Source organism: Myxocyprinus asiaticus, chromosome 7 (assembly GCF_019703515.2).
Source record: "Myxocyprinus asiaticus isolate MX2 ecotype Aquarium Trade chromosome 7, UBuf_Myxa_2, whole genome shotgun sequence".
Lineage (NCBI taxonomy): Eukaryota > Metazoa > Chordata > Actinopteri > Cypriniformes > Catostomidae > Myxocyprinus > Myxocyprinus asiaticus.
The window spans coordinates 36,643,947-36,667,820 of NC_059350.1; the positions used below are offsets into that span (position 1 = coordinate 36,643,947).

The 23,874-nt window shown below is 38.7% G+C and overlaps 1 protein-coding gene across 1 annotated transcript in view; it reads left to right on the plus strand.

The window, feature by feature from the left end:
- The first annotated feature begins 3,944 nt into the window (after positions 1–3,944).
- Positions 3,945–23,874, plus strand: part of LOC127443353 (receptor-type tyrosine-protein phosphatase delta-like) — a 97,804-nt gene continuing 77,874 nt past the window's right edge. Inside the window, exons 1-3 of the mRNA XM_051701853.1 lie at positions 3,945–4,208; positions 6,277–6,298; positions 19,999–20,079. The gene's annotated coding sequence lies outside the window, so the exon portion shown is untranslated. The remainder of the gene's footprint in view (positions 4,209–6,276; positions 6,299–19,998; positions 20,080–23,874) is intronic.

Here is a 23,874-nt window from a genome sequence, read left to right on the forward strand (position 1 = left end):
AAAAAGTTGTAATGCCCATTAGCAAATGCACAAAATACAATAGCATTACTTATGATTTTATATTGTACAATATCAAAGTTGTGTCTGTTTAAAATACTGTGCCATTGTCAATTACCTGGTCATGCTGTAGACTGTACACACAAGAACAGGTGTTACAGTATTCTGCCATCTGGATGTGACCACATAATGTTTCATCTACATGGCAGCAGATACTGGTTTCTTGGTCAAACAGCAGGGGAAGCAGTGCCTAGAATGAGAATCCTCTGTGTGATGTCATTACAGTCTGTGTGGATTACCTCATTAAGAGTAAATTGTTCATATGGGTTTCAATCATATATTTTACATTCCCAGGTAAAAACATAAAAAATACTCAGCTGGATTAAAGGGATATTTCACCCCCAAAAAATCATTTACTCACCCTCATGCCACATGTCCATGAACACAAATGAAGATTTTTAGAAGAATATCTCAGCTCTGTTGGTCCATACAATGCAAGTGAATGGTGGCCAGAACTTTGAAGGTCTAAAAAGCACATAAAGGCAGCATATAATAGGTGTGGGTGAGAAACAGATCTATATTTAAATCCTTTTTACTATAAATCTCCACTTTCACTTTTACATTCTTCTTCTTTTGTTTTTGTTTATTAAGTTTCTTCGTGCATATCACCACCTACTGAGCAGGGAAGACAATTTATAGTAAAAAAGGAATTAAATATAGATCTGCTTCTCACCCACACCTATTATATGCTGCCTTTATATGCTTTTTAGACCTTTAAAGTTTTGGCCACCATTCACTTGAATTGTATGGACCAACAGAGCTGAGATATTCTTCTAAATATCTTTGTCTGTGTTTAGCAGAAGAAAGAAAGTCATATACATCTGGGATGGCATGAGGGTGTGTAATTGATGAGATAATATTCATTTTTGGGTGAAATATCCCTTTAAGAAAAGGGGTATATGGTGGGAGCAATGTCATCTAATAGGTTAGCTGAACCATTCTTGTACTGTATGTACACCACTCTAAATGGCAGAAGATGACATTGTCCCATATAACACCACAGGTCATGTGATCAGGGCTCTGGTGCTGTTCTCTGGGGTGGGAATAGATGCTTGTACAATGCACTGAGGAATTTCAAAAGCAATGCTTTATTGTATGGTCCAATTGTGACATAGTGATGAATGACCTCTTGTAGACCAAGGGCAAGCCACATATGGTATTTTTTCAATTGAATACACACATTTTGTAGAATCATACTGTATTGGGTACAATCGGGCTAATGGCCCCCTATAAGGAAAATATAATCTGGTCCCAAAGTATATGGTGATTTAAAATATATTCGTATTGCTTTTTATTGAATATTGATTCAGATAACACAATGATAGAAGTTTGTTTCGATTAAAAATCATCTAAGGCTACAAAAGGAGCCTTTTACCCCAAGTGTGGGGAAAACAGATTCTTTTTTAGGGGGGAAACAGTTTGACACCAAAAATTGGTGTATCCAGTTGAAAAATGATACACCCAAGCCTGTCTCAGTCTGCCTCTGTCTGATCTAATGACAAACAGATGATTAAAGCTGTTTCTAGGGTTCTGCTTTACATTTAATGGTCCCTCTACTGTTTTAGCCTTTGAAGGAGGAGAATTTGAGGCAAAGAAGATGGAAAAGCATGAAACTGAGACTGTGTGAGAGAAAGACGTGATGTGCTAGTGCTAACTGTGATGTGTGAGTATAAAACAGGAACAAATATATTTTTAAGGTATCCAGTGTATTGAGCTGTGTGTGTGTGTGTGTGTGTGTGTGTGTGTGTGTGTGTTCTGATCATAATTAATCTCTGCACTGCCTTTCTGGGTGAGAGGGCAAAGATATTAAACACACAAGATGGGTTTAATTTTTAAATTATCAATATTGCATCTTATTCATACAGTATATCTCATTATTTTTAATCACTTATTTATGTAACAGAGGCTGCAATGTCAGGTCTATGTTTATTTACATAGCACATTTAAAAACAACAGCAGTTGAGCCAAAGATATTTACCATTCAGAAAGCAAAAAGGAAACAACAAAAGAGATAAAATTGAAGATTAAAATAATAATAATAATAATAATAATAAATAAGTAAATATTTAGAAATGGAAAAACCATGACTTTGAAACTCAAACTAAAGGATAAAAATTAGCCGTTAGGATGGATATTAATTGTGGTGACTTTATTTTATTATTATAGTGTTAATTGATGCATACTTTTATTTTATTTGGAGAATTTATAAGCAGTACTATTTTTTTATACATTTGATGACATCTGTTAATAAGATCTATGTTGTAATCCTGTTTAATGTGTCCAACATGTTCTATAATCAGCCTTGATTATTTCTTCATTTGCAGTGTGTGTGTGTGTGTGTGTGTGTGTGTGTGTGTGTGTGTGTGTGTGTATGTGTGTGTGTGTGTGATAAACAGTGGCTTCTGTGTGTGTTATCTGGCAGTGATTCTTATGAGAAGTGAGAGAGTCTTTCACTGAAATATCCTCCACCTGCAGTCTCAGCTGTATGGTGATGAGACACACACAAGCACATACACACACATACTCATACTCACTCTCTCACACACAAACGCACACATCAGCTGTCTCTCTCTCTCTCTCTCTCTCTCTCTCTCTCTCTACACACACACACACACACACACACACACTCAAACATGCACCCTCTTTCTCACACACATTGTCTCTTTATCACATACTCGAAGAAGATGTGAGAAGAAAAGTGTTTCTTCTTATTAAGAGTCACACGCATGATCTTAAAATATTTGGTCTACCTTGACAAACTGCTCTTTATTGTGTGTTCAACACTCACACACACACACACACACACACACACAAATAAACACACTCCCATGGGACTGTTCAAAGAGAGTTATGGCTGTGCATCTTTGACCTCTCTCACTTAGAGCAAGGTGCTGAGTTGCAAGTGTGTGTGTTTTCCGACCTTAATAAATCTGTACACTCGACCACAAGGTGAGAGGGCAAAAGAGTTAAACGCACAAATTACGTTATAGCAATAAATATTTTTAGTCATGATTTTACCATCTTCGTTTCCTGTTCCTTCATTTAATCCATTCTGTTTTCTCATTTAATCACAGCAGACAGAATGTGAGAGCAAGAAATGAAAAGATGATGAAGACTGGGATGAGGTCATTATTTAGTGCAGTTTGCATGTTGTGTAATTGAGTGTTTGATGTTTTTGTGTGTGTTTCTATTACACAGCCCCCATAAGCACAGGAAGCTCTGGGTGGGCTATACGACCTAGTTTCACACACACACACACACACACACACACACACACACACACACACACACACACACACACACACACACACACACACACACACACACACACAATGATGCAAATACATGGACACAATGATACCCATGCCAAATCTGCTCCTTGAATATGTCTACATGAATATGCATGCTGTTAAAGCATTGTGTTTTGTTGTTAATGAGATCACACTCTTCACATCTAATGAAGCCATGGGATGTCCTGGAATGGATGCTTTGTGTGTGTCTCTGTGTGTGTGTATATATGTGTGTGTGTGTTGTCTTTTGATGAGTTAATGAATGATGATGAGCCATTGCTCTGGGCTGAGCACCCCCTTGGGCTTTTATTATCATAAAGTTGTTTAAAATCTGTCCTCTTTGTTACATCTCACACTAACACAAGTGGATCCCCTGCCAGAAACGTGGTTTAAATGCCAGTGAAATATTCACTGCAAAAATTTCGTTACTATCCAAAAGAATCTAGCATTAATCGCCCCCTCCGCGAGCTTGTTTAGTGTGTGTGCGCGCGTGTGTACGGGCTGCATCCTGCATATCGTCGCTCGCATCTTCATCAGATAGGCTGTGTGATGTGGATCAACTTGAACTCCGGCTCTTCTTTTGTCTTCGCGCGACCCCGAGGACCACCTGCGTCTGGAGAGTATTTTTAAAGCACGTGAGAACACATAATTGCTCGCGCGAAGCGCATCACCTCAAAAGCATCTAAAGATTTTCACTTGTATTGGGTTGTAAGCGTGGTCTCGTCGGGTTTTTAAAAAAACGGTACAGAGTGCACTCGCCTTTTTTTTCGGAGTTAACCGATCTTGGACTCTCGCTCGGGTGGATAGAGAGACGGGTCTCCGCCGGGATCTCCTCGCACCACGACTACACTGGAGAAACCGGTAAGAGGTTACAGATTCAGTCTGCCCGAGAAACGAGGTTGCCCAGTTCTTTGGACAAGAGTATTTTTTTGTGTTATTTGTGAGTTATATTTAGTTAAAGAGGAACTATCGACTGGCGTCTGTTCCCTTAATGTCCAATATTTTATAGTGCCTTTGCAGAAGGCGTAGTTATTCAGCCGTAATGTGCAGACTGCTCTTAAATTGAATTATTTATTAGATTTGTAAGCACTGTCGAACATTTTAGGACACGGGGGAGTCATTAAAATGAAAAGTCTGGAAGTTTTGTTGGCTTTCTAACAAACCTGAAATAACTCACTGTAAAAATTAAAAGAGTTTCGAGGCACCATTTGGGGTTCATCAGACGGCACACAGGCGGAACCCTCTGAAGATCCTCCAGACAATCTTTAAATGAGTCTCATATATCATATTTATGTACTTAATGAACTTAAAATTATATTTCAAGATCCTCGAAGCCTTTACCTTCTGATGAGGTTTTTCAAGGAACTATCGACAGTCCTAATTGTCTGCCGCTGTGGCAGTTGAGGAACCCCAAATGGTGCCTTCTTGAATATCTTAAAAAAAAAAAAAAAAAAAAAAAAATATATATATATATATATATATATATATATATATATATATATATATATATATATATATATATATGGCATATATATGGCATAATGTTGATTACCACAAAAAAAAAAAATAATAATAATAATTTAGACTCATCCCTCCTTTTTTTTTCTTAAAAAAGTTTAGGGTTTGTTAACATTACATCGTCATGGCAGCAAAGTTGTAAAATTGGCTATAACTTTACACAGAAAAGGTTGGTAAGCGATTTTATCACACTAAAATCATGTTAAACGCATATTGTTAATGTCTTGTGGCTGTAACTTTTAACATTTACAGATAGGCCCCATTCACTTCCATTGTAAGTGCCTCACTGTAACAAAGATTTGTGCTTTTTTTTAAAGAAAATGAGGGACAAGTTAAAATAATTTTTTTGTGGTAATCAATATTATGCCACAAATGCTGTCGATTGAGCTTAAATTGTATTGAACCCGGAATATTCCTTTAACACATGCATCAGACTTTATGTTGTTTGGGAATCCTGTGAATGTATATGAATGCTCTTGAAAGTCAGAGGTCATTTTACTCCAGTGATTCTTTGATAGACAAGAGGCTTGCATAAGCATTTTTTATTTTTTTTTTCTGTACAGTCCTGTCATATTTGGACATTTTCTCATAAGATTAGTATAAAGTGCTGACTTCTTCCTGCTAGTCTAATGAATGCTGAAAAGACACTCTGGTTTGAATACACATGTTCTCTTTCCCATAACACAGGCACAAATGGTCACAATTATTAAAAGGAAGAATAAAATGAGACGGAAACCATCAACATTGCATTTAAATAGAAGCTCTATGGACACTTTTTCTCCTATTTTAGCGCCTGTAGATTTAGGCGAGGTGAAAATGAGAGCGAGAGAAATAGGGATGAGCTGTTTCTCCCTCGTGCTGTGAGGATGACTTAGTGTCTCTCACCTTCATCCTGACACATCATCTATTATCATTAGGCACACAGTCAAACAACTCTCTCAAGATGTGGGTGTGAAAGTGTGTGTACGAATGTGAAAGAGAAGATGAGTGTGAAAAGAAGTATCTAATGGAGAGAAACAGTAGGAGAACTCTTAAAATCCACAAATCCTCGATTGACAGGCCTGACCTGCTCTACTTTCACTCAAACATACACACGCAGCTCGTTCACAACATTTGGTGCTTAGTGCATTGACTTGACATGACCCCTTGAACTGTCAGGCAGTTGGTCTGATCAGAACCTGCTGAATAACCCTGAATGATTTTATATACCTACAGCAGTTTATACAGTGCAAGCCATTAGACCATCGATGTATAACAGACCAACTGATGTCATTGTGTACTGTATAAAGGCTGCAGATCTTTCGTCTGGAAATTAATTGCATGTTAATGAAGTGCTGATGTAATGCTGTCATTTTGGATGACTGTATTCATCCTTCTCTCTCTCTCTTTGTCTCTCTCTCTCTTTCTCCAGATTGACTCGAGTAGAAACAGAGGTAAGTGAGATATTTATACTGCTATTTTTACAGCTTGGAAAAGCTAACAAGGCAGGTGAAAGAGTGAGAATGAAAGGTGATAACTAAAATTTTGCACATACCAAAGATCAATCTTTATGTTTGTTTGAACCAGAAACCCCTTTAATCATGAGTCATATGTCTGTTTTTTGGATTAAACAACGAACCAAACAAAAACACTAAAATCAGATCTGAAAACACCTAATATGAAGAAAACACTCCCAACATCCCTTGCAACTGTGAGCACACCAAAATCTACCGTAATGTTAAACAATAGAAAGCTGTACACCGATGAGCCAAAACATGAAGCGAATAACGTTGATCATCTCCTAACAGGCCACATATCAAGGTCTGGGTAGATTAGATGGCAAGCGAACAATCAGTTCTCGTAGTCAACGTGTTGAATGCAGAAGAAATGGGCAGGAGTAAAGACCTGAGTGACTTTGACAAGGGCCAAATTGTTATGGCCAGATGACCGGGTCAGAGCATCTCTGAAATGGCAAGGCTTGTGGGGTGCTTCCGGTCAGCAGTACCTACTGACAGTGGTTTGAGGAGGGACAAACCACAAACCGGTTCAGCTAAAGGCTGAAATCCGTGTCTATATGGAGACCAACTGGTCCTCAGGATCCTTTGTGTGTGTGGCTTGGGAGGCACTTAAGGTGGTTCTTAGGGGTCGGATCATAAGTATGCCTCATTCACCAAAAAATCCAAAGCACAAGAACTCGTGGAATTGGAAGGGAATATTAAAAGTGCCGAGGCAGGGGGCCTGGGTAGCTCAGCAAGTAAAGACACTGACTACCACCCCTGGAGTCGCAAGTTCGAAACCAGGGCGTGCTGAGTGACTCCAGCCAGGTCTCCTAAGCAACGAAATTGGCCCAGTTGCTAATGAGGGTAGAGTCACATGGGGTAACCTCCTCATGGTCGCTATAATGTGGTTCGCTTCCGGTAGGGCACGTGGTGAGTTGTGCATGGATGCTGCAGAGAATAGCGTGAAGCCTCCACACACGCTATGTCTCCGCGGTAACGTGCTCTACAAGCCACATGATAAGATGGCGGCAACTGAGATTCATCCTCTGCCACTGACTCCACTTTTGCTAGAAGTTTATATGGAATCATTAAAGAATGGAAAGCTTTCACCAACCATGACGAAAGCCCAGACCAGTCTGATTCTTAAAAAGGACAAAGATCCAAACAAGTGCAAGATTTACCGTCCAGTTTCCCTGATCCAGCTAGACGTTAAAATATTGTCGAAAATTTTGGCTGACCGATTAAGTAAAGTTATGACATCTCTTATACATATAGATCAGGTGGGGTTTATTCGGGGCAGTAACTCTTCTGATAACATTAGGCGTTTCATTAATGCCATGTGGGCAGTGGCGAACTATCAGACTCTGATCGCTGCCATCTCACTTGATGCCGAAAAGTCGTTTGATATGGTAGAATGGGATAATCTTTTTAAGATTTTGGAAATGTACGGGTTCAGGAATACTTTTATTGGGTGGATTAAGTAAATTTATAGATAGCGGCGGTTCAAACGAATTGATTAATTTCAGATTATTTTACTCTAGATAAAGGCACCCAGCAGGGTAGCCCTCTTTCCCCCTTATTGTTCTGTCTTGCCCTGGAACTATTAGCAGCTGCTATAAGAAAGGAAGCTGATTTTCCAGGGGTGGTGGCAGGAGGTGTGGCGCATAAGCTTTTGCTTTACGCAGATGATATTTTATTATTTGTCTCCAACCCTACTAGATCTATGCCTTGCCTCCACAGAATTATTAATTCCTTTTCTAAGTTCTCAGAATACAGAGTGAATTGGTCTAAATCTGAAGCCCGGTAACAGCTTTTCAGCTGGGCGCCTTCCAGTGGCCCAAACAGGGCATTAAGTATTTGGGTATTTTATTCCCAGCAAATTTGTGTAATTTAGTTAGAGTTAATTTTGACCCTTTAATAAAAAGGTTTTCGACCAATGTGGATAGATGGGCTTCATTACATTTATCTATGACTGGGAAGGTTAATGTTATTAAAATTAATTGTATTCCAAAATTCAAATAACTGCTACAATCTCTCCCTATAGATTTCCCCCTCTCTTATTTCAAGCAATTTGATAGCATAGTGAAGTCCTTCATTTGGAATGGTAAATGTCCCAGATTACATTTCAGAAAGTTACATAGGCCGATTAACAAAGGTGGGCTAGGCCTACCCAAGATTTGTTTTATTATTATGCATTCGGTCTCAGACATTTGGCTCATTGGTCACTTCCACCTGAGAGAGCCCCTCCCTGGTTTTATATTGCACTAGAAGTTCTTGCCCCTATTTCGCCATTGCAAAGCCTTTCTATCAAACTAACCGGAGAAGTTAAGTTACACCCCGTTATCTCACATTTGCACTCGGTATGGACAAAAGTGTCCAGAGGGTTTAATTCAGACATTTATTTAAATGTTGCCTTGAGCATATGGCTGAACCCAAAATGATGTATTAATAAGTCCCCTTTCTGCTGGACAGAGTGGATTGTGAGGTAGGTTAATACGCTCGGTGACCTATATGAGAGTGGAGTATTGAGATCCTTTGAAAATATGGTTCAACATTTTGGGATTCCCAGGTCTCAATTCTTTAGGTATTTTCAGCTGCGCCACCTGCTCTGTACTATTTTTGGGAGTAGCATACACCCCCCTAAAGCAGCAAATACTCTGGGAGTGGTGATTACTGCTTTTGGAAAAGGTCATTAGGCATCAGTGTATTACTCCCTGCTAATTCAGAGTCTGGGGGATGGAGCTTCAACTTCTCTCAAGAGCAGTGGCGGATTTAGGCATGTTGCCCAGGGCGGCATCTTGCAGGGGGGTGGCACGAGGCACCCACACAGACCCCCCCCCCCCCCCCCAACAACTTTGGGGCAGTGTTGAAGCGGGTTTCGCATAAGGGGCCATACAAGCTAGAACCGTATTGAGCACTCAAATTTCATTTTGCCCCAGACTCTGTATTTTAGGCAATGGGGGTGGTTATTAATATAGGGGATAAATACATAAAGAATTGGGACCTGGCCAGTGTTATGATCGGCAGGCAGGGTTGGGAGGGTTACTTTTGAAATGTATTCCATTACAGATTACAGAATACATGCTGTAAAATGTTATTTGTAACGTATTCCGTTAGATACTCAAGGTCAGTAACTTATTCTAAATACTTTGTATTACTTCTTCAGCACTGGTAGATTTTTTCGCTTGTTTTGACATAAAAACTCTGCCAGTACAGTAAGACAAAACACACGTGTTAAAAATACATTCTCTAAAAAACCTAAATATCTTACGCAGTGTTATTTCTAAAATGTTCAGGGGAAAGTGTTTAATTTGATTCTGCATTTTCTGTTATGTTTATTTAATTTGTAGAATGGAATCAATCAAAATTGTTAATAATAAAAATAAAAATAATTATGGTTACGGGAGGAATGAGTCACAACAGAGTGAATCGCACCCTGCTGTGTATAGGGCTGCATAGCCGCAGACTGGTCAGATTGCCCATGATGTCCCCTGTCCACCGCCAAAAGCGCCTACAATGGACAGGCGAGTGTTAGAACTGGACCTTGGAGCAGTGGAAGAAGGTCGCCTGGTCCGATGAAAACAGTTTTCTTTTACATCACGTGGACGGCTGTATATGTGTGCGCCGTTTACCTGGGGAAGTGATGGCACAAGGATGCACTGTGGGAAGACTATGAGCTGGTGGAGGGAGTCTGATGCTCTGGGCAATGTTCTGCTGGGAATTCCTTGGTCCGGCCATTCATATGAACGTCAATTTGACACATGCCACCTACCTAAACATCGTTGCAGATCAGGTACACCCTTAATGGCAATGGTATTCCCTGATGGCAGTGGCCTCTTTCAGCAGGATAATGTCCCCTGCCACACTGCACACATTGTTTGGGAATGGTTTGAGGAACATGATGAAGAGTTCAAGGTATTGCCCTGGCCTCCAAATTCCCCAGATCTTAATCCGATTAAGCATCTGTGGGATGTGCTGGACCAACAAGTCCAATCCACGGCAGCTCCACCTCGCAACTTACAGGACTTGAAGAATCTGCTGCTAATGCCTTGGTGCCAGATACCACAGGACACCTTCATGGGTCTTGTAGAGTCCATGCCTCAGCGGGTCGGCGCTGTTTTGGCGGCATGCAGAGTAACAACAACATATTAGGCAGGTGGTCATTATGTTGTGGCTCATCAGTGTATAATCAAAATAGGGACTGGCCAATTATTTCAAATTTATTGTGTTATGATGTCTTGAACATTGTTTACAGCTGCTTTTATCGTTGATGTCGATTAATATGGTTAAAAACTATATGCCCGTATAAATGTACACTGGTAAACTACAGGGATACAATTTTATGTTTGTTTGAACCAGAAACCCTTTTAATCATGAGCTATGAGTTTGGCATGAAAACGTTGGTATTCAGTTGTAGTGGTCGACAGATATGGGTCACTTTTTTAATGGCTGATGCCAATATCGATATTCAAAGACTATGGTGACCAATGGCCGATATAAATCTGATAACACAATTTAAAAGTGATGTGTGTAATTTTTAGATATTAAAACCTTTTCTCATATCCCAGCTTAATATGCAGAGCCAGCAATAAGTAAGTCATTTGTAGGCTGATTTCACCTAAAGTGTAACACTGGCTCTGTGGTGCTATGTCAAAACATTCCTCTGTTTGTTTGAGTGACCTGTCCAGCCTGTCTCAGCAACAATGACTCAAACAATATTAAGAGTTTTGGGTTGGGCTATCTATTTGAACGACCAGTGGAAGACAAGGGAAGTTTTCTGGAATCTTTTTTGAAAACAGTGATTATTTTTGCTATTCCGTTTGGTGACTTTAGTGGTGCAGAAATTACACAAATGAAATGAACACTTATTTTATACTTTACAGTGTTTACTAAAAATTCACTAGACATTTGAAAATGTAATATGAGCACTGTCCATTCACAAGGCTGTCGGTAGATTTTGGAACTGACAATTAGTAGAATGACTACTACTAATGGGTCATTAGTAAGGATTAATTGAGGACAGTTATCGCTAAAGCCAATAATTAAAAAAATATTAAATACTGGCTGATTAAAAGGCCTGAATGATATATCAGTCTGTTACTATTCAGTTATTTCAACTACATGGTCCATGAATAGGGATGGGAATCAAAAGATATTTAATGGTTCCGGGTCCGATTCCTCTTAACGATTCCGGTTGCGATTTAGATTCCAATTTGTCTTAACGATTCTTTCAGTACTTTTGAGAAAGAGTTTATTTGGAAATAAATAACTCTTTTTTTATTTACTGCCCTCAGCAGCCTGTTGCCAAATGATGAGAATATTTCAGATTTTTACAGAGTAGATATAACAAATCAGAAATACATTTAATACATTTTTTATAAATGACATGTTTGCATACTTTTTAGTGGAATTAATGCAATCCAGTAACTGATCCTTATATGTAAAATAAACAAACAAGAAATGTGACAACATTTATTATATTATATTATATTATATTATAATTATATCCACTGATTACAAAAAAAACTGGTCTGAAGTATAACATTAAAGGAATATTCCGGGTCCGATACAAGTTAAGCTCAATCGACAGCATTTTTGGCATAATGTTGATTACTTGTCCCTCCTTTTCTTAAATAAAAAAAAAAGCACAAACCTGGGTTTCAGTGAGGCACTACAGTGAAAGTGAATGTGGCCAATTTTTGGAAGGTTTAAAGGCAGAAATGTGAAGCTTATCATTCTATAAAAGCACTGGCTGTAATTCCTCTGTTAAAACTTGTGTATTATTTGAGCTGTAAAGTTGGTTAAATAGTCTTTTTTTTTTTTTTTAAAGTCGTTAAGGGTTTAAGGGTTTGTTGACATTACATCATCATGGTAACGACGTTGTAAAATTGGCTATAACTTTACACAGAAAAGGTTAGTAAGTGATTTAATCACACTAAAATAAAAAAAGAAAAATCACATTTTTACACACATATCCTTTATGTCTTGTGGCTATACTTTTGAAACAGTATTTTAATAAATTTAAAGTATTTTAAAAAAATTGTCCCGCATTCACTTCCATTATAAGTGCCTCACTGGAACCCAGATTTTTGCTTTTTTTAAAGAAAAGGAGGGATAAGTTAAAATATATTTTTGTGGTAATCAATAATATGCCACAAATGCTGTCGACTGAGCTAAACTTGTATTGAACCTGGAACATTCCTTTAAATAAACACAGTAACAGTTCCAAAAACAGTTGTGTTACTTAGCCTAATGTTGCACTTCCTGCTTGTGAGACTTCAAAAGTTCTTACTTAATTTTGAGTTGGACATTTATAACTTGTGCAACAATATAATATTAATTCAGTGACTAATGTATAAAGGCCTTTGCACACCAAATGTGAATTTCTGCTGCAATTTCTTGCTGCGATTAACATTTTGAATAGAAACAATGGATTCCTATGGAGCTATTCACACATGGAGCGAACATTCTCGCACCGACAAAGCAAGTTTTTTTTTTACGGTGTGCCGATTTTATTTCTTTGACCGACGCTGAAATGCCCTGACCAATAAAATATGTGCTTTGGATCATGTGTCAGGAGCCGCTGCAGTTACCAAAACCAGTGCAACTGGTGGCTCTACAGCACAGAGAGCTGTTTTGACCACTGACATCAAACGCTGAAGGAACTCGATGAAGAAATCTTGAACCAGCAGTGACCCTGTCCCAAATGGCACCCTCCACCCTTGCGGTCTTCCTCTGAGTGCAGACTTTGGTGACGTAAGCGAGTGCAGACCAATGAGGTGGCATGGGTGGAGAAGTGTGCATTTGGGACAGACTTCAAGACTTCAGTCAGATTACACTTTTATATATATATATATATATATATATATATATATATATATATATATATATATATATATATACACATGCAGTTTTACAAATTATTATTTGAAAAAGTCATGGCATTGATTGATAGGGTAAAGGAACACACTTTAAACTCAATATTGAATTTTTTTTTAACTAAATAATTTCAAGTAACACACTGACAATAAAGCATTAGATAATTTAATCAAGAGCCTCTAAAAAACAAAGTGCACATATAACCACAGTAACAAATCCTTGTAATTTTAAATTTTAAAGAACAAATAAACATGATTCAGACACATGGATGGTTACAAGCAGGTGCTATAGAAAGAGCATACCACCATAAATTCGCAAAATAGTTATAAATACACACAGCCACACTTCTGCAAGTATAAACATCACTGTTAGCCCGAATGTTGCTATATCAATGAATATAATGAATCTTACAAGCTACAGCCATGTACTTTAAATTATTCTCTCCTGTATTGATATTTTAAAGACAAACAATAATTCTGAAATCCTCTTTGAAACAACAATAGCAAAGGTTTAATGTTATGTTACTTACTTTTATGAACGTAAAACTTCCTCAAGAAAAACTATTCAGAAACTGAATAGGAGTTATTCTATATCTCTAGACATTTAAATAAAACAAAGTTTTAAACCAATTCTACACATCAGACTTAAAAGTGATACTATATACACATGATAAGCAAGTGATCCGCCATTGACAATCAGTAAAAAATGATTATTAAAATCTATTTTTAATCCTTGATCGTTATCATCTTGTCCGCCATGTTTTTTTCCTCCAGCTCGGATACTTCAGTCCGCCTTGATTGGTCGAGAGGATCAATAGCGGTGACTGTTGGTTAATAGCATACCTGCCAACACTCCCGATTTTACCAGGTTTCTCCCGTTTTTTCAACCCTCTCCTGCTTGTAATGTTTAATGTGTGTGTTCATGTTCAAGAAATACCTGACATACAATGAACCCAGCAATCCAGCTCCTCCGCCTACGTCAGGGGAATCATCCCCTGGAGGACTATGTGGAGGACTTCTGCACTCTGGCCTGCCGGGTGGACTTCAATGAGGTCGCCCTCAAAGACTGTTTCCGATTTGGTCTGAATGAGCCCATCTCCTCTTTGATACCTGGCGGTCACAGTTCCCTCAGCCTGGCTCAGTTTATCGACCTCGCTCTGCAGATTATTGGTTCCATGTTCACTGTGGAGGAGGCGGATGCTGAGTCAGAGTTCCACGTCATGGCCTCCGAGCCAGAGTTCCACGTCATGACCACCAAGCCAAAGTTCCACGTCATGGCCGCCGAGCCAGAGTTCCACGTCATGGCCGCCGAGCCAGAGTTCCACGTCATGGCCGCCGAGCCAGAGTTCTACGTCATGGCCGCCGAGCCAGAGTTCCTCGTTATGGTCACTGAGCTAGCGCCATCTTTTGCTCCGGATCCTGAGTCTGCTCCATGCCATGTCACAGCAATGCCTCAGCATGCTCCATGCCATGTCACATACATGCCTGAGCCTGCTCCATGCCACATCACAGCCACGCCTGAGCCTGCTCCATGCCACGTCACAGCCACGCCTGAGCCTGCTCCATGCCACGTCACAGCCACACCTGCAATGGTTCCTGCCCTTGTACCCACCCTTAGTTCTCCTGAGCAGGCAAGGGGAACTTTCAACCCTCTGACCCTGCTTGGACCCTCCGAGCCCTGGACTCCGCCTTGGCCTATCAGTCCCTCGACATCGCCTCGGCTCTGCGTTCCCTCAGCTCCACTGCGGTCCTTCAGCCTGTCGGCTTTGCCAGGGTCCCTCGTCCCTCCGGCTCCTCCTTGGTCTGTCGGTCACCTGGCTCCGCCTTGGCTCTCCAATCCTCTGGCTGCACCTCATCCCTCTGATCCGTCAGCTTCACCAGGGTCCTCATTCCCTACGGCTCCGCCTTGGTCCTCAGTCCCACCGGCTCAGTCTCAGTCTTCCGATCCCCCAGCTCTGCCTTGCTCCTCCGAGCCTCATGCGCTGCCTTGGTCCTCCCTGCCATCAGCTCCACCCTGACCCTTCGAGTCTTCGGCTACTCTCTGGGTACCAAGTTCCATGGTGTCACCCTTCAAGTTTCTCACGGCTTTGCTTTCCATGGCTCCACCCCTCAAGTCTCTCACAGCCCCACCTTCCACGGCTCTGCCCCTCGAGCCTCTCAGGGCCCCACCTACTCTGCCCTGGTCCCATGCCCCACGCCCTGTCTCGCCAGGCCACGCCCCACGCCCTGTCTCGCCAGGCCACGCCCCATGCCTCAAGGCCCCCCCCCCCAGCTCCCTACAGAACTTTGGATCTATGTCATGTTTAATGTGTGTGTTCATGTTTTGGGGCTTCAGGAGCCGCCCCTAACGGGGGGATATGTAATGTTTAATGTGTGTGTTCATGTATTTCATGTCTTTTATTTTGAAAAGTTTAGTTCCTGTTCCCTTGTCATGAGATTTCATGTTTTCCCTCCATGTTCATGGGTCTTGTTTTCATTGGTTTATTGTCTCATTATCTTGTTTAGAGTTCTCAGTGTTTATTGGTTATTTTTGTCATGTGTTCTCCCATGTTCATGTATTTAAGCCTCATGATTTACTTTGTCCATTTTCAGGTATTGTTGATGTAGGTTAGGTCGTAGTCTAGTCATGCCATGCAAAAGTCAATTTCATGATTTGTTTTATGTCATGTTAGTGTTTATTGGATTTCACGTTTATTAATAAATTGCACTTGGGTTCTTATCATCATCATCATCGTCTTCGTCATTGCCGGCAGCGCATCGTTACACTGCTGTACTCCGGATTTAAAATTTCTCCCGATAAACTCACGATTTTCCGTATCCACACTTTGCTCATGAGAATGTATTAGACCTGTAGGTAGGGTTGCCACCCTTCCCGTAAAATTTGGGATCATCCCATATTTAAATATGAAATAATGCATCCCGTATCGAATCAATAGACCTTTTTACACTCCAGGTTTTGGAACGCGGAAGTAAACGATTTCAGGGTAAACTTTGACAGCAGTGAATGGGAGATCATAACAAATATTATTGTCACCTACCCATTTGCCCCAAGAGCAAAAGAAAAATCCACTATTACATTTGAATGACTTTCCAGAAGAGGAAAAAAATAGAGAGCAGTGGATTGACATTCAGATGGGAGAAGATGCCAAATTTACTGTCACTCTCTCAGCAGCTGTAATAGAAACCCCCTCGCAGCTGTGGTAATTCATTTTTTTTAAACTAATTCCAGGGTAATATAACACAAATCATAATGTTATAAATTTACACTCAATATTAAAAATGTATCATATAAAAAAGTTTGCAAGATTTAAGCTGCTAAATAAGGCGGAAACGCATCATCACAGTCTGTGAAAAAGGTCTACACAGGACCTATCACTGAGTCATAAAGACAAAAAGAACAGGTGAAAGAAAAAAATTATTAAAATAAAGTAAATTAAAAAATATATATATATAAAATACATATAAACCAACACAGATGTATACATAAAATAAATAATAAAAATAAAATAAAAATAGTCATGGTTCAAGAACGTTCTCAGCATATAGAAAAGGATATACACTTTTTATTATTAATAAATCAAAAAGCATGTATTGCTAAAACTGAGAAGGATGTGGTAAGGGACCATCTGAATACATTTCTTGGTATTATTCATCTTCAGTGTAGTATTATTGACCGGTACTGCTGCTCCCTATATGCATATTACGCAGACTGCGTAGTGCACCTACTCCCTACGGGGGCACCATCTTACCCTATGGGGGCACCAGAAACTCCACCGGCTGCCGTTCCTCACTATATATATATTCCTATTATATAGACTCCTGGAGCATTTAAGTGTTGTCACGTTTAACTTGTAACATGCAGGGTTTTGAGCAAATGTATAATACAAGTAGATGTAAATGGTAATAAGATACAATCAGTATTGTTCCAACTGATATCATGTTTTAACCATTAATATTATTTTTTACACTCAAATTCTTTCTAATCACCCTCAGACTGTGTATACACGATAATACTGTCAGTCAACTTGCCCAGCAGGTGAATTGTGATAGTTTGTAAAAGCGTCTTGAATGTTTTCTTCCCTTTTATACAAATCAGCAATACACTCGTCCTCGCTGCTGCTTGTAAAGAGATGTGTTTTATTTATTTTTTCATTGGCACATTAGAGAACTCGCTTGCTTGTCTTTTGTATTGTGACTCCATGGTTGTTTACTATTGAACTTGTCAAGTAGTTCTTCTCAACTCTAATGACCGAAAGGCAGACCAACTGAAAGGTGCTTTGCACCACCTGCCATCGTGGGGTAAATTTGCTTGATTAACAAGGTGTGAATGTGCTAATGGCGATAATTTGGCTAGCTTTTATACTGTCTTCACATGCTATCGGAATTATTGCAAATATGTGATTTCCACTCGGAAGTTGAACGACCCCTCAAGTGGTAATTACGACTGGGAAACTCACAGATAATTTTGATACCCAAGTTTTTGAGTTGGGGGGAGATGTGAACTTTCAATATGACAGAGGAGAGTACGGTTTCTGTAGTGAATGACAGGTTTAGCCCCTGAAACATGAAAGGGCCCTTTTGCATATTTCTCTCTCTCTTTCATAGCCAGTAGTTAAATGCTTGTCTTATCTCATATTAAGTGCTCTAACACTATTTAGATGTTTTAATGGGCCTTTCTGTCTGAGGCCATGCTGGAAGGCGCTGATGTCTCTCTCTCTCTCTCTCTGTCTCTCTCTCTCTCTCTCTCTCTCTCACACACACACACACACACACACACACACACACACACACACAAAGGGGTGCCTGTTTTTACGCTCTTTAGTATATATTCAGTCTTACACAGGAACACATTTGAACACTCTAGCTTTGCATATTAGAATTTTGATTAAATAGGCAATGCTGACTGAATGTTATAAACACATTTCTCAGTTACTGTCACGTTTAAAGCCAGTCAGTGATCAATACTTTGGTTGATGTATGAAAGTTAATAGCACAACCTAGTGGCCATATGTCCTTACTTCACTCACATCAGGGTCAGAAATTAACCACAGTTTAGACGCAAAAATGCACCAGATGATTAAAATGTGCATAGAATTCCTCAGTTTTTTTCATGTTATCTAACATTTGATTTATTTCATTCTATTTTATTCTATTCTATGCCTATCTAGATATGGGTTTAGTGCCTCTCCAGACACAGTAGTCACCAATACTGACCTTACCTACAAAGCATAGATGCAGAAACTATGCAGACACAGAGACTTAGAAAAATGGCTTAAATTTTTTTTTATTGTCCAGCCAAATGTGGATTATAAAATAACCTCACTCTGTTTTCTCCGAATCTGAACATAGGTCTCTGACATCTCTATCTTAGAGCCCCGATTGCGGTCATAGCGGTCATATTATTGCAAAAAATGTTGTTACTGCGTTTTGCCTTTTCAGGGCTGAATAGCTCTCAGAAAGCTGTATTCACTGTCTCAGAGGCAAGTGTTGTTGAATGTGTAGCAGCTATGAAGTGTTTTGGATCGAACAAAATAAGCTCTGAAATCACAGAACAGGAAGAAAGCATTCCAAACTATTTTTGAAACCTCAATCATACCAAAATTTACTGTGACGGAAGACAGTAGAGAGCTGTATAACACGGGGGCTGGCAAATCATTTTGTTTATTGTGTAATGATATTTTGCACATTATTTAAAGCTACTTTTGTCAGGTTGATTTATATGGTTAGAAACAATATGCCATATAGTTAAAAAATGTCCCTGAAAATCAGTTCTAGAATAAAAATGTTAAAACATCACTGACTCACACCATTCTGCTCTCAAACACGGAATACACACCATCTGCCACAGTAATCTCACACATGAACACGATCTCGCATACAGTATCTATGTTCCTCATATATAGCTTCCATGCAAGCATTGCATATATTATACCAGGCACACACACATAATATTATCAGATACACAGACACACACTAAAAATGCTCATACAGTGGTGTCCAGTCTGAGACCACTAATGAAATTGCTTTTTGGTATTTAATAATTTTTATCTCTTTACAAATGATATTATGAAATTATAATTTCAGTAAAACAAAATATATTTAAATATTAAACTTTTTCAGAACAATTTCAGATTTTCGTTTAGTATTTGGTATATCTCTTTTGCTTTAATGACAACATGCACTGAAGCTGGCATCGAATCCACAAATTTGTTCAAAACTAATGATCCATAGAGCATTTTGAGGCAAGGAAATCTGACCTTTTGTACAAGGTCAACACAGTCATTGTCACAAATTTGCTCAGATTTGATTAGTGACCTAGAGATCGTGCAAAATAAATATGAATAAGAAATAAAGCATATATTAGACATTTCAAACTCACTTTATGTCATAACATTTCTTTGTTTTTCATTTCTCAAAATCCTGTAATTTCTTGTCTATTTCCAGGTCTGATATTTTTATATCTTACTGTATAAACACGGGAGAATATAACACAGACATCCAGAGTATATATTCCGACATACTAAAAGTCTAATAATATGCATACAATTAATAAAATCTTGCCAAAGTGACATGCTAACAGTAGTGTTTGAATACCTGAGTCAGCTGTTTCTAAACAAGACTGAAACTATCATTAAAGAGATAAACCCAGATGGATGCTTTGAGTGAGTGTGCGGATGTTTGAGAGAGAAGGATTAAAAGTGTGTGTGTGTGTGTGTGTGTGTGTGTGTATGTGTGTGTGTGTATGTGTGTGTGTTTAATGAGTTTTTCATTTTTCAGGAGAGTCCTGTGGAGTCTGTCCTTCATTCACCCAGCGAGAGACAACTGAGTTTAGACCCGGATAAACTCATTTTAACACATGTAAGTTGTTTGCACACATACACACACATGTATTTTTCTATCATGGTGCAGACTTTCCATGGACTTCCTGTTGTTTTTATACTGAGCTAATTATTATTATTTTTCCTGTAAACCTAACCCTACCCCTACACCTAATCCTCACACAAACCTTTTGAAATGTAGATTTCATATTACATTATGCTATATGTTTAACATTTTTAACAACTGAAAAGGGGAGGATTCAGAGTGAAATAATCTCAGACAGTTTACTGCAGCTGCTGTTTTTAGTAAACATAAAGAGTTATCACATAATCACAGATTTTTAAAGGCACAGTTCATCCAAAATGAAAAAATATGTCCATGCCTAATATTTTCTTTCTTTTTTTTTAATGGAAGATCATTTTTCAGTGATCTAACCCTTTAACCTCTTCAACTCTGGAGCATTTTTGGGGTCCTGCCTGCAATATTTCACACTCAAATTTAAAAGCTCACCATTTACACATACAATGGATTAATTGCCAAAAATTGGTCTAATTTTTTCAGAACCCCCCCTTGTCCTAACTTTGTAAGCATGTAATTCTGGTTCTGTTCACTCCATCTCCCTCCAAAAAGTCTTATCATATTTAAGACTTGATGGCAGCAAGTACTAGAAAAAATACTTTTTCCTCTATCACCTTCCGTCACAAAATGGCGATCTGAAATGTAAGTAATGCTCTAACAGATTTTAGTTCTCACAGATGTGCTCGTCTATAGACATTCAGTCTAATTTTCTGTTCATGCACCACCCCCATTGTTTCATCGAATATCTCGGCCTCTGAGTGGACTAGAAGCCCAATATAGGTGTCATTAGAAAGCAGCAATAATCAGCGCATAAAAGAGATGTTTGAATTTAATGACTTACAAATATCATATTTCACTTTGTGATCCTTTTTTTAAAATCTTTGAAACTGTGGTACTAGGGCAACAAAATAAACTGTACAGTTGATACATATATATGAGAATGAGAGCTTTCATTTGATATATGAATAGTTTAATATTAATATTATTATTAATAATATATTAATATTTCTACCACATGACCTCTAGGTGACGCTGATATGCGACACCAGTGTTTTCAGGCCTTGTTTTGTTATTTTATGTAGCATTAATGTAGAAATGTTGGTTATCTGTGAAATGTTCAGATTCTAAGCTTTCAAATGATATGACTTATTTATTCGAAGACTTGAACATTTTAAGCGTAAATTTTTTTTCGTGTCATAAAGCCCCCTTTTGGACCCACCGGCGGGTCCGCACAGAGTTGAATAGGTTTTTAGGGGTGCTGACTGTGAGTTTATCGTAGGTTGCTGGCTGAAGCGCCCCTAAATAGGGTCTTGCAGCACGTATGGCTAGTTCCCACAATGTGTGTGATTTCAGGTTTTACTGTGCTTTTGGGGACATTTGGTCCCCAAAATACAGGCAAAACCTGACCCACATAATCACTTTTAGACTGTTCTCCATTAAATGTGCAAGTACAAATACTTTGCTGTATTCCCAAAACCCCTGTTTCCCAGCTCTCTTGAGTTCTCACACAGTTGTTGTTGAAGTAAGAAGTTTCTTTCTGACCAGCTGCTGTCAGCCTTGCAGCAAATAAAGCGCACATGAATGATCATATATGACCATAAAACCTCAGTGGATTTAGTGGGTTTGAGTGCGGGTCTGTTTTATAGTGCATACAGTGCTGCATTATTGAGAAGTACTCACAGATGCATTCAGCTCTTTCTGACACTGAAGATGTAATTTACTAAAAATAAATACTTACCTCATCTCTTTCTCTCTCTCCCTCTTCCTCTCTTTTGGTTTTCTCTCTTTCTGTCTCTCTCTCTCTCTTCCTCTGTGTTGGTTTCTTTCTGTCTCTCTCTCCATCTGTCTGTCCATCTCTTCCTCTCACTCCCTCCCTTAGTCTTGCTGCCTGTATTGTGTGTGTGCATCTGTGTTTGTCTGTGTCTGTATGTTTTAATGTGCTAAACTGGAGCTGCATTAGATTGTTTTCCCCTCTCCTCTCTCTCACTCAATAACTATCCCTTTCTAACTCTGATTCACTCTCCTTTTTCTCTCTCTCTTTAACTCTCCATCTCTTTATTAGAGGTGGTACTTACGAATCTGGTAGTGCATTAAAGTGATAGATGAAGATAGTATATTCCACATTGCTCATCTAAAAATAGGTGCAAATAAACCAGAAACCAGAGACACAGCAGGGGCTATCCTTCTCTGTTTGGCACAAGTTTTGCTGTTGAGTTTAAAGAGATAGTTATGAATTTTCTCTCTCTCGTATCATTCTAAACCCCTTGACTTTTTCCCCCATAAAGCATAAAAGGTGATTTTTTTAAGAATATCCAGACCATCTTAAAAGTTGTCCATATGTTTCATGTGCTATATTCCAAGTCTTCTGAAGTCGTAGAATAGTGATTATTTGAGGAAGAGACCAAATTTAAGTCGTTATTCACCCAGTACATTTACAGTTATAATCGAGCTACAACAGGTTTTTGCGTAGTCAAGCTATAATCTTTATGTATTTATGGAGTATACATCATGTCCTACTTTAGGTTTACATCATGTATCATAATATATTCAAATCAAATATTTGAAGGAAGGATGTCAGCTGTGGAAGTGTTAAAAACACGCCACGTGACACTTCTTTTGAGACAGCTTATTTTTAATTGCATTTTTTGCATAGAAATACATTTTTGCTTACAACGCTAAATTTAAATTTTAAAACTTAAATAGGTGCCATTGCAGATTGATGACTTAATTTTGTTTTAAAACAATTACTTGTGTAGCCTTACATATTTAAGAAACAGCTACATGCATTAGGGGCTGAATGACATGGCTGTATTTTAAAAAAAATCCTGCTATTTAGAAATATTAGGTTATATATTCACACTATGACTTCGAATGTGTCACTCAGCTGATATAGATGTAAAGTTTAAAAATTCTGGGTCATCAGAAAAGCTTACCTTTGTAAATCCTTACTGTCTTGGTGGGGTTGAATAATTTTGATTGCAACTGTATATATATATACATACATACAGTTGTGCTCAAAAGTTTGCATACCCTGGCAGAAATTGTGAAATTTTGGCATTGATTTTGAAAATATGCCTGATCGTGCAAAAAAAATCTTTTATTTCAGGATAGTGATCATATTAAGCCATTTATTATCACATAGTTGTTTGGCTCCTTTTCAAATCATAATGATAACAGAAATCACCCAAATGGCCCTGATCAAAAGTTTACACACCCTTGAATGTTTGGCCTTGTTACAAACACACAAGGTGACACACACAGGTTTAAATGGCAATTAAAGGTTAATTTCCCACACCTGTGGCTTTTAAAATTGCAATTAGTGTCTGTGTATAAATAGTCAATGAGTTTGTTAGCTCTCACGTGGATGCACTGAGCAAGCTAGATACTGAGCCATGGGGAGCAGAAAAGAATTGTCAAAAGACCTGCGTAACAAGGTAATGGAACTTTATAAAGATGGAAAAGGATATAAAAAGATATCCAAAGCCTTGAAAATGCCAGTCAGTACTGTTCAATCACTATTAAGAAGTGGAAAATTCTGGGATCTCTTGATACCAAGACAAGGTCAGGTAGACCAAGAAAGATTTCAGCCACAACTGCCAGAAGAATTGTTCGGGATACAAAGAAAAACACACAGGTAACCTTAGGAGAAATATAGGCTGCTCTGGAAAAATACGGTGTGGTTGTTTCAAGGAGCACAACTGTATATATATATACACACACTACCGTTCAAAAGTTTGGGGTCACTTGCCTGAAATG